This window comes from Zingiber officinale, chromosome 9A, assembly GCF_018446385.1.
Source record: "Zingiber officinale cultivar Zhangliang chromosome 9A, Zo_v1.1, whole genome shotgun sequence".
Taxonomy (NCBI): domain Eukaryota; kingdom Viridiplantae; phylum Streptophyta; class Magnoliopsida; order Zingiberales; family Zingiberaceae; genus Zingiber; species Zingiber officinale.
The window spans coordinates 54,315,599-54,325,226 of record NC_056002.1 but is presented as its reverse complement, the minus strand read 5'-3'; the positions used below and the strand labels follow the sequence as shown (position 1 = coordinate 54,325,226).

General features: G+C 37.8%; 1 long non-coding RNA gene across 1 annotated transcript; it reads left to right on the top strand.

Annotated features, from left to right (window-relative positions):
- The first annotated feature begins 265 nt into the window (after positions 1 to 265).
- LOC122020355 lies at positions 266 to 2,714 on the top strand. The gene is made up of 4 exons (XR_006122197.1): positions 266 to 691; positions 768 to 854; positions 2,258 to 2,309; positions 2,476 to 2,714. It is a non-coding gene; the product is annotated as an uncharacterized LOC122020355 (long non-coding RNA).
- The last annotated feature ends 6,914 nt before the right edge of the window (positions 2,715 to 9,628 follow it).

Sequence of the window (9,628 nt, the reverse complement as noted above, 5' to 3'; positions counted from 1 at the left end):
TCAATGCCAAACTCTATCACTTAAAATGTGTAAAATATGGCAACAAACAATACTAAAATAATAAAGTTTAATAGGTAAGTATATTTAACGAATTTTTTAGGAATTTTCAGAAATTTTCTGGGAATTTTTCAGAGCTTGTATGGCGTAGGTTAAGGGGATGAATTACTGGGCCAGAGTAAAGCCTGTTTAACCTACCCGATTTAAATGAGCAAATGTTTAATTTCTTTAAATGTTTTCTTTTTCCTTTTTCTTTTCCTTTTCTCGTGCCCTATTTCTTTCTTCCCCGCCGAACCTTTCCTTCTCCTCTTCTCATCGTCGATCTTCTTCTTCTCTCCCGAGTCGCACGCTGCCGCCAACACCTCTCCTCATCTCCTTCACCGCCGGGCGTCTTTTCCTTTTCTCTTTCGAGCTGCACACCGCCGGCCGCCCCCTCTTGCGTCTCCCGGTCGCCACGGTCGACGCCAGTGGACGAGATCCACCCAAGCGCCACCGAGGGTCGTCGCTCCGGTCTTCTTCTTCTTCCTTCTGTCCTAGTGTCGGTGGCCCGTTTCATTTCCACCTCCGGCCATTACAGGCACAAGCAACCAGTGCCGAGCCTCCCTCCCCCGATGCTCTCAGTTTCTCCTTGCCTTGTCGCTGCCGCGCCGTGCCCTAGATCACCGGAAGCTGAGAGCGCGGGTAGGCGACAGAGGTAGGTTGCTTGAGCCTTTCCTTGCTGGTCTATCCTTTGCTAATCTCTACCGTGCCTTGCCTCCTCCTCAAAGCAGTAGGGATCTGGCAGTAGCATTTGGGAGGCATCGATCACAGGTCTCCAATAGCTACTTACTCTGGCAGAGAGATAAACAGCCAGCAAGGTGAGCATCTTCATCTCCAGTTCTGTTCCGTGTGATTGCTGACCAAGGTATTCACATGAATTTCGTTTGGCTATAGATCTGGTCTGTAGAATTAGAATCCTATTGAATTCCTGCTAATAAGTGATGATTGGGAATAATTAATAGTAGCAACTTCATCTTGGCTTCGACTTTAGTTTCCAGCAGCAGTTTCTTCGGCTGTGATTCAATAGAGAAGGGCTATATTGGGTGAGTTGTCAAATTTAGATTTCTATTTTAGCTTGATTCGAATTAAGCTAAGAAGATTAGGGATAATTGGTCCAAGAGGTTGTTCGAAAATGATTGAGATTAAATATTGAATTTAATCTAGATTTTGAGTTAGGTCCGATTTATCGAGCTAATCGAGATTAAATGATGAATTAGAGTATCCTGGTTTAATAGGAAATTTGGACTTATTTAATTGGTGTACTTTGAATTAGCTAAGATTATATGCATGTTTGTACAAGACTTTGATTCGAGATGTGCGTCTTAACGTGAGATCTATTTCGGATACGATCTTCTTTTTGAGGCGGGTACTTCTGACTTATCTCTTTGATATAGTCATTTTCGATATGCATAATAGTTTATAGCTAGTAGTAATGATTATGTTGGGATCTGCTTTGGTATGTCACTATTTGGTTTTTGTAGTTGTCTATATTCTTATCTGTTATGCATTCATGCTTATATTCTATTGGTTGTTGCCATGTTTACTTCTGTTCATAGAAATAGTGACATACATTGCCCTACGATGTAGTAGACTAGTTATTTGACATATCTGGTTTGTTTACCTGGTTTATTATTATCTAGATCTTTGTGTTGATTTATTTCCTTTTTGGTACATATTATATGGAGGTATATATATACTGTCAGTATGTACATGTTTAGTGTCATGCACCATCTTGTATGATTGCACGTTATGCGATTGTCGACTCCATTATTGTTGTGCACATCGCCAGTTATATGGATCTGAATACACAATCACTCATAGATTAGTGGTATATCAGGCAGGGTGTGTTGCAGCAGGTTGCTCGATCAAGGGCTCCGCTAGCCCGCTTATGGGTAGTGGTGACGCAGCGTGGTAGCAGGATAGAGATCTATCCTCTGGACTGTCTCAGGGAGATGAGAGCATTGAGCTCCCCCACTTATGATTTGGGATAGGAGGATAGGTGTACTCCGACAGCATCCTGCCCACTCAGTCACTCAGAAGTAGTGATAACAGAGTGCATAGTTGTCATAGCCCTACCCACTCGGTCTCACCATCGCGTGTGAGATGACTGATTGACGTCAGAGGTGACACATGTCATTTTGCATGATTGCATTTATTGCTTGTGATTACTACATATTGGTTGCTATATTTTGATGTTTTCATATGTTTGACATGCATACAGGTGACATGTTGTATCTGGTCTGACTACCCTTATGTTCAGATAGGAGGTCCTGGTTAGTACAGTTTTTTTCAACCCTTTTTCAGTTGCATTTTCTTTATTGTTCAAAAAACTATACCGCATGCTTAATATTGTTAGTTATAACTTATTATGCCTGTTTATTTGGTATCCGTTGAGTTTTTGAACTCACACCGTTGATATATTGTTATTTCATGCTTCAGGTAGATATTTGTGGAGTCGCTTGGAGTATCCTATTTGTCGGTCCTACGTCACATCCGAAGACCTATTTTTTGGTTTCTTTAGTACTTTATTTGGTTTATATATTCGATGTACTTAGCTTTGTATATTCCGGATTTATTTTTGGATTATTGTGATGTGGTGTCTTGTATTGTTTAGTTGTGTGGTGTAAGCCTAGCCGGCTAGTAGTCTTATTTTTGGGTTGTAATGGTTTCTATCGTTTTCTGCTGTGTTTTTGGTTTTTAGTATAGCCAAGTGGGCTATTTAATATATATATATAACTGCATGGCTGTGATATTTTGATCTAGCCGAGTGAGCTGAGTATATAACTGCGTGGTTGTCTATATTTTCTAGCCGTGTGTGGCTGATGTATACTTGTGGTTGTATTAATGATTCAGATTGTCACATGTACAGGGGAGATGCTGCCAGATTTTTCCTCTGGCTGGGACTCCTCTGGGGTGTGACAATTTATTTAGTATCAGAGCCACAGGTTTACGAGTCTTATTTCCTCTGTTTGGATTTTGTGTTTTGGTTTTCTCGATGTGACTTTTTCAAGTTTTGGGACCAGGCAGCAGCAAGACATCTCCAAGCTATAGGAGGTATGTTGGTAGATTGTTATCATACATTTATGTTAGTATACGCATTGTTGTTTATGATAGTTATGACATGTGTTAGTACTGTTTATTTAGTACCTGTCTGGTTGTTATAGCATATATTACATGTGATGGGTCAACCACTGATCATGGTCGTCCGTAATAGAGATCATGGATTACAGTCTCAGGGTATTCTTCATATCATACCACCAGTAGTTTTAGCTTGTTTTACTACTAGTGGTTAGCATTTGGAGGCACATACCAGTCTCTGCTATTATTAGCTGAGAAATGAATATTATTTGTAAATTCATGTTGACTCAACTAGTAGAGTACCGATTTAACTTAGTTTGTTTCGACAGTAGATAATTAATTTACTCTTGTTAGATCGGTCAGTAGAAGACTAATTTACACTTGTTGATTTGGGTAGTCGTGGATCGATTTACCTTAGTCGCTTTGTAGAGGATTAATGTATTCTTGTTGGATTAGTTAGTAGATGACCGATTTATTTTGTTGGTCCGATCAACAGGGGATCGACTTACTCTATTTTATGGAGATTTTGATCTTTGGGTTATTCGTGCTTAGTTAGATATTACAAGCACATTTGAATACATGGCTTGTACTGTCGTGGAAAAGATTGAATTAGCCGTATGCCATTGTCGGCTTGGTCAGTCTATAGAGGATCGATGTATCCTATTCCATGAGGGCTTTAATCTTAGACTGTATGTACTTGGATAGATAACTTAGAAGGTACATTTGGGTTAGGTGATCCCCATTGATGTAAGAACGTGTAGAGCTAATTGCTTAACACTTAGGAGATATAACCGTTACCAAGGTGTTAGTTGATTAACACCTATGAGATCCACTATTCAGAGTGGAAATATCATATGATGATCTACGAGGGGTAGAGTGTCAATTGACAGATATTTTGACTAGCTATTTAGTTATAGTGTTTCTCTATCTTGTGTGCATTGCTTGCCTCTAGAGGTTACTGAACCTCAGGTAGAGCAACCATAACATAAAGTACTGCAACACAATGGTTAGATGACTCAACTAATATTGTCTCTATCAAGTAGCTTAAGGCCTTGATCACGTGATCATTTACCAAGGCCTTGAGGTCTATATGTCAGATCAGAGAGTGTTCGACCGTTTGCCGATATTTGACGGAGGATATTTACAGTCACGACTATAAGAGTTCTAGAAATACACTCTTGATAGGTAGACTCTTAGTTAGGAGGTTGAGTGAACCATTATATATAGTCTCTGTAGTAGTATGACATAGACGTGCAATGTTGAACCACGGCGAGTATTTTTTTTTCTTAGCCTCTATTTGTTCGTTTGAACTTAGAGCATGGATATTACTGGATGATTAGCCTATTTTACTTTGGTTTGTCTATTGATTGTTGTATTCCTGCATGATATTTATGTTTGATTTTTGAGGTATACCACTAACCCATGAGAGTAGGTAGCATAGGGGTTTGTTTGGTTGATTGGGTTAATATGCTGATTATGCATATCTATATTGTGTGTACACATGATTGGTATATGTTATAGGAGTCCTAGGATAGACTGCCCATTTGTAGGTAGTGTTTGTATACATGTCCAGTTATGATTGTTGTAGGTTTCTTGTAGATTATACTTATGTGGTTAGGTGTAGGTGTATGATTGTTTTATTGGAGCTATCTTGTCGATTGAACCTATGTTGTGGTATGTGCACATGTATTTGGGTGTTATGATGGAGGTAGCTTGTCGATTAAATCTGTGTCGTGGTATGTGTACATGTGATTTGGTGTATTATTCGAGGTATCTTGTTGATTATATCAGTTATGTGTGTGCACTCATATCTATTATGTTTATTGGAAGTATTACGTTGATTATACTCTTGGCGTATGTGTATATATGTTAGGTGAGTATTATTGGAGGAGTATTGTCGATTATACCCACGCTGATTGTAATATCCCAAAACTAATTGTTTTAAATTTAAAGTAATTATTTAATTAGTGGGTATAAATAGAGTGGAGTTTAACTTAAGTGGTCAGTTTTAATTATGTTAATTAAATCGGATATGGTATATCCGAACTTAAATAACTTTTATGACCTAAATATGCATAAAATTTATTTAAAAAAAAAAAAAGAAGAGAAACTTGGTGATGTAAATTACAAATCTTGTATGACTTGGATGAGTGTAAAATAAATACATAAGGTTATTAAATACCAACAATATAGATAAAGGTGTAAACAATTAAAATCTAACCTAGCTAGATTATTTTAAAATAATAATAATAATAAATAAATATGTTTTCATGAATAATTTATCAGGAATTAAGTTGATATGGATTTATGGAGTTTACTGGAATTTTTATGAATTTTTAGGGAATTATGTTAAATTTTAAGGGGTATAATTGAATAGGAGAAAGCCTATTTAGAAATACGCCAATTAAGGTGGGAGTTAATTGATCTAATTCGCCTAGGTATAAATTCCCTAACCTAAGTTCGGCTCATTTCCTCACGCCAAATCGCCGAACTCTTCGTTGCCGATTTCGGCCGCTCCGACGAAGCTTCCGCCGAGGATCGGGACTCCGGCCAAGCAGTTCCTCACGCCGGCGAGCAACGGGGGACACGACGACGAGACACAGGGGCATTCGCGTATTCTCTGTTGGCGCAACCTCACGAGCTAGGGATTCGGCAGCGACGTGGGAAGGAAGAGGCAAGTACCAGTCCTTTATGAATGAGTGAGATCGGTGAGGTAAGGAGGTAGGAACGTAGAAGTTGTGAATCGTTCGCTCAGTTAAAGTGATTGGTGAAATGATTTAGTTTTTCATTCTGTAAGGTCTCGCTTTGGTTGGGGATCTCGTTGAAGTTTTATGTGCGTGAATGGTGTGGTTTCTGTGTTTTTCCATAATTTCCGTTGTCGATGGAGTCTAAATTTTTGGTAGACTATTCTTTTGTGAATTCTGTGGATTTCTCTTGCCTGGGAATGATTGGATTCGAGTACCGCGAGGATGTTTTTGATTTGCATTGGTTGTAGGATTTCTGCTTGTCAAAATGTCTGAATGAAATATGGATATTGGATTGCATTGCGATTTGGATTTCCTGTGGTGTTCATGCCTTAGCTTAACGATCTTGTAGGGTTCTGATTTCGAATTTGTGAATTCACCAAGTTCTGTGATGATTTGTGATTGAAGTGGTTTTTATTCGGGTTCTCCTGGTCGTCCTGGTCCTGCGATTCAGTTTTGGTAGTTTTGGTTGATTGGGACGGTGTTAGATTTGTTTTGTGTATCTGGGAGTTTGGAAAGGCTTGACAGGATTTCTGTAGAGGTTAAGTTTTGTGCTGTTACCATTTTTGTTGTGGTTGAAATGTTCTCGGAGCTGTTCTGTTAAATTCTGCGGTGCTCGAATAGAATTGGAGAAAATACATAATTTGCCTTATTGGTTGTTTTGAATTCTCGGTTGGCTGAGGTTTCAGTTTGGGTTTCCATGCGAGTTCATTCTATTTTCTCTGGAGTGCTGATGTTTAACCAATATTGTGAAGGACTGTGCTGAAGTGTGAAATTGCAGCTTGTTGGTTTGATGTTGCTATTTTTACGGATTTTGTGTGACTTCTTTTATAAAGAATAGGTGACTTGGTTTAATTTTGGAGGGTTGAATAGTCCATATGTTGAGGTGGGAGTTTGGTGAGAAGTAAAAGGATTTAAACCGTATATGCTATTGTTAATGAAATAACTTCGAAACGGATACCGGTAAGAAAATATAACACTGTTTGTTTTGTCATGATTATTGCTACTGTGAATTAGTTTTAATATTTGTGAGCAATCCTTTATTTTGTCATACTTGAGTTGAATTATTCCTCTGTTGATAAGTTTTCATTGCTTATGAATATATGCTTAAGGAATAAATGAATAGGCTATGGTTAAAGGAACTGATATGGAAGGAATGATTGAAAATGCTATGAAATAAGTGACTGGAATTTATTATGGTTATATAAATCTTATGTGGCTAATTGGATGTGTATGAGCATATGTGGTAGCAGTACGGGATGAGTGATCCGGGATGAGCTCCGGGGAGGGCCCATCCAAACTTGACTGATATGGTTAGCTTCGGCTATATGATTGGATGCATGTTCTCTACGAGGTACCTCTAGGTTCATGGGACTGTTGACTGGCTCTAATTGTGGTTACCGGATATGTGACATATTCACCTTATTAGCTACGTAGGAACATTGTTGCATGTTATATCTTCCTTATGTCGTACCTGGTTGTGCTATGTTTTCTTTAAAAGGCTTCTAGTTGCTATTTCCACTATCTTATGGATATCTTCATACTCATATTGGTCTATACTTGCTGGGTCGTAGACTCACCACATTTATATTACAGGTGAGGATGACTTCCAAGATATGTTGGAAGACCACGGACGGAGTAGACGAGGAGGCGGGATGGACGCATGGTTCTGTCTGTTGTCCGGGAGTGCAGTGCATACGGGATCTACCGCGAGAGATTTTCATTTTCTTTGTCATTCGGGTGGGGAATGTTGAGGGGTTATTGTTCTTATCGATATACATTTGTTGATATAGTCTTGTCTATTGGTTATGATAGTTCCGTTATAGTTCTGCAATGTGATCATTCAAATCGTAGTTGTTGAGAGAGAGATTGGTAAAAAAAAAAAAAAAAACTTGGGACGTTTCAGTTGGTATCAGAGCACACTCCTAAGGGACAGCATGCGCCAGCCATCTCGTCAGGAACTCGACTACTTTTGTCTACATGTTTGTAAGATTTCCTTCATTATAGTTCTTAATTTGAATGGTGGATTATAACGTGCTTAAATAAACAACTTTAGCTTACGTCTGGGGGTCTTTTGTCATTGGATGCAAAAGGTGTTCAGCTAATTACCATAGGTGAACAATGCAAAGATTGAATAGATACTTAACATGGAATTCTTGATAGTTTGTAATGAACTTAGGCATTTTGGTGAGTTAATGGCTAGGTTGTGACCTTCTTGCTGGGTTAGCGTATGTGACCCCAAATGAATAGATAGGTTGACCATGCTGACAATATCTAACATCATAGAATAAACAAGAAATTGTAAAATTATTTATGTCTTGTCTCTAGTGGACGACATTAAAAAAAAAAAATTGGAATAGATAACTACAAGTAGATTGATCACAATCAACATGCCTAAAGGTAAATGTCTGCTTATCCTGTTGAATGTAGTCTACTAGCAACATAATGGCAAACTACCTTATAGAAGAAATATAAAATTGGTGTATTTATCCCTAGTTTATGGTTCAAGCTGATGGATAGTAAACAACAATTCATGGTTGCATTTGGTTGATAGGAATCACCAATCTGGTTAAACATTTCCACTGCTCCAGTAGGAATTTATATGAATTGTGTATGATCAAGGTTTACTTTTACATGTCATGGAAATAAACTCAGAAGCAATTCTCATGTTAAAAAGGGATCATGAACACTTGATATCTCATTATTGTCCTTTAATTGACAAAATATTGTATTGCTAAATAGCCATGAATATGAAGAGTAGAGAAGTAGTTTTTAGTTTGTGTTGTTAATCTTTTGTTTCTTGATTTCAAGTTATTTTAAAATTAACTACTATTCTTCTCAGTTGTGTTTCTTAATAAACACTGGGTTCAGGATCTTTCCACTCTGTTTCTGGATCTCCCATATGTTCGGTCTCCTTGATCGATCTTGGTTAAGTAGTTTGTTTTGATGCCTTCGCTTTACCGGGTTCTACATAATTAGGGGTTGGGTATGGGGGATTTGGTGTTACCTATTTGTTGGTTTCAGGAGGTGGCTACTTTGAATTGTCGATGTATTTGTGTGGCTGATTGGGAGATTTTGTTGATGCTTGTGGCCTAGTAGTTAACAGTGAATTGGGGTTTGTTGTATGCTTGCGGGGTTTGTTGTATGCCTGCTAGTAGCCTTGTGCTAATACAGAATGACAGTAGTGTGATTATTTCTTTTGTTGGGTTGTTGGAAATGCTCTACCCGGATTTCTAGTGTAAAGGGCAAAATATACCTTAAAATGGGAACAAGGATGTGTAAATGGTGAGTTGACGGGTGCTATAAACAATACCCATAAATGTGATTTAATTGTAAGTAAGGTCAGGCTCTATAAATGATGAATTAGTTTCTATTTTTGCTGAATGTTGTAGTAATTCATATCATTGATGAATGTTTTCCTATACTGGATAAAAGATTTTAATGCTGATGGAATTAACTGTTTAATTTATAAACCTTTTGTTATCAACTAAGGTGTTATGTTAACTTTACTTAGTGATGAATGGCAACTGGTAATGAAAGAAAAGTCTGCTTCACTACTATTTTCCTTGTTGACAATAGGAATGCTTTGCTAATTCCTTTTACCTGTGATGAGTTTAAATACAGTAGGAACTTCTATTAGTAGCAATTTCAAAGTTATGTTAGTTTCTACTATTGGAGTTTAGTTCTTTGCCAGTTAGAACCATCTGATATTTATAATATATTTTCCTAGATCTTGTAGTTCTTTACATTATGGGTAGGGTAAACTAAGC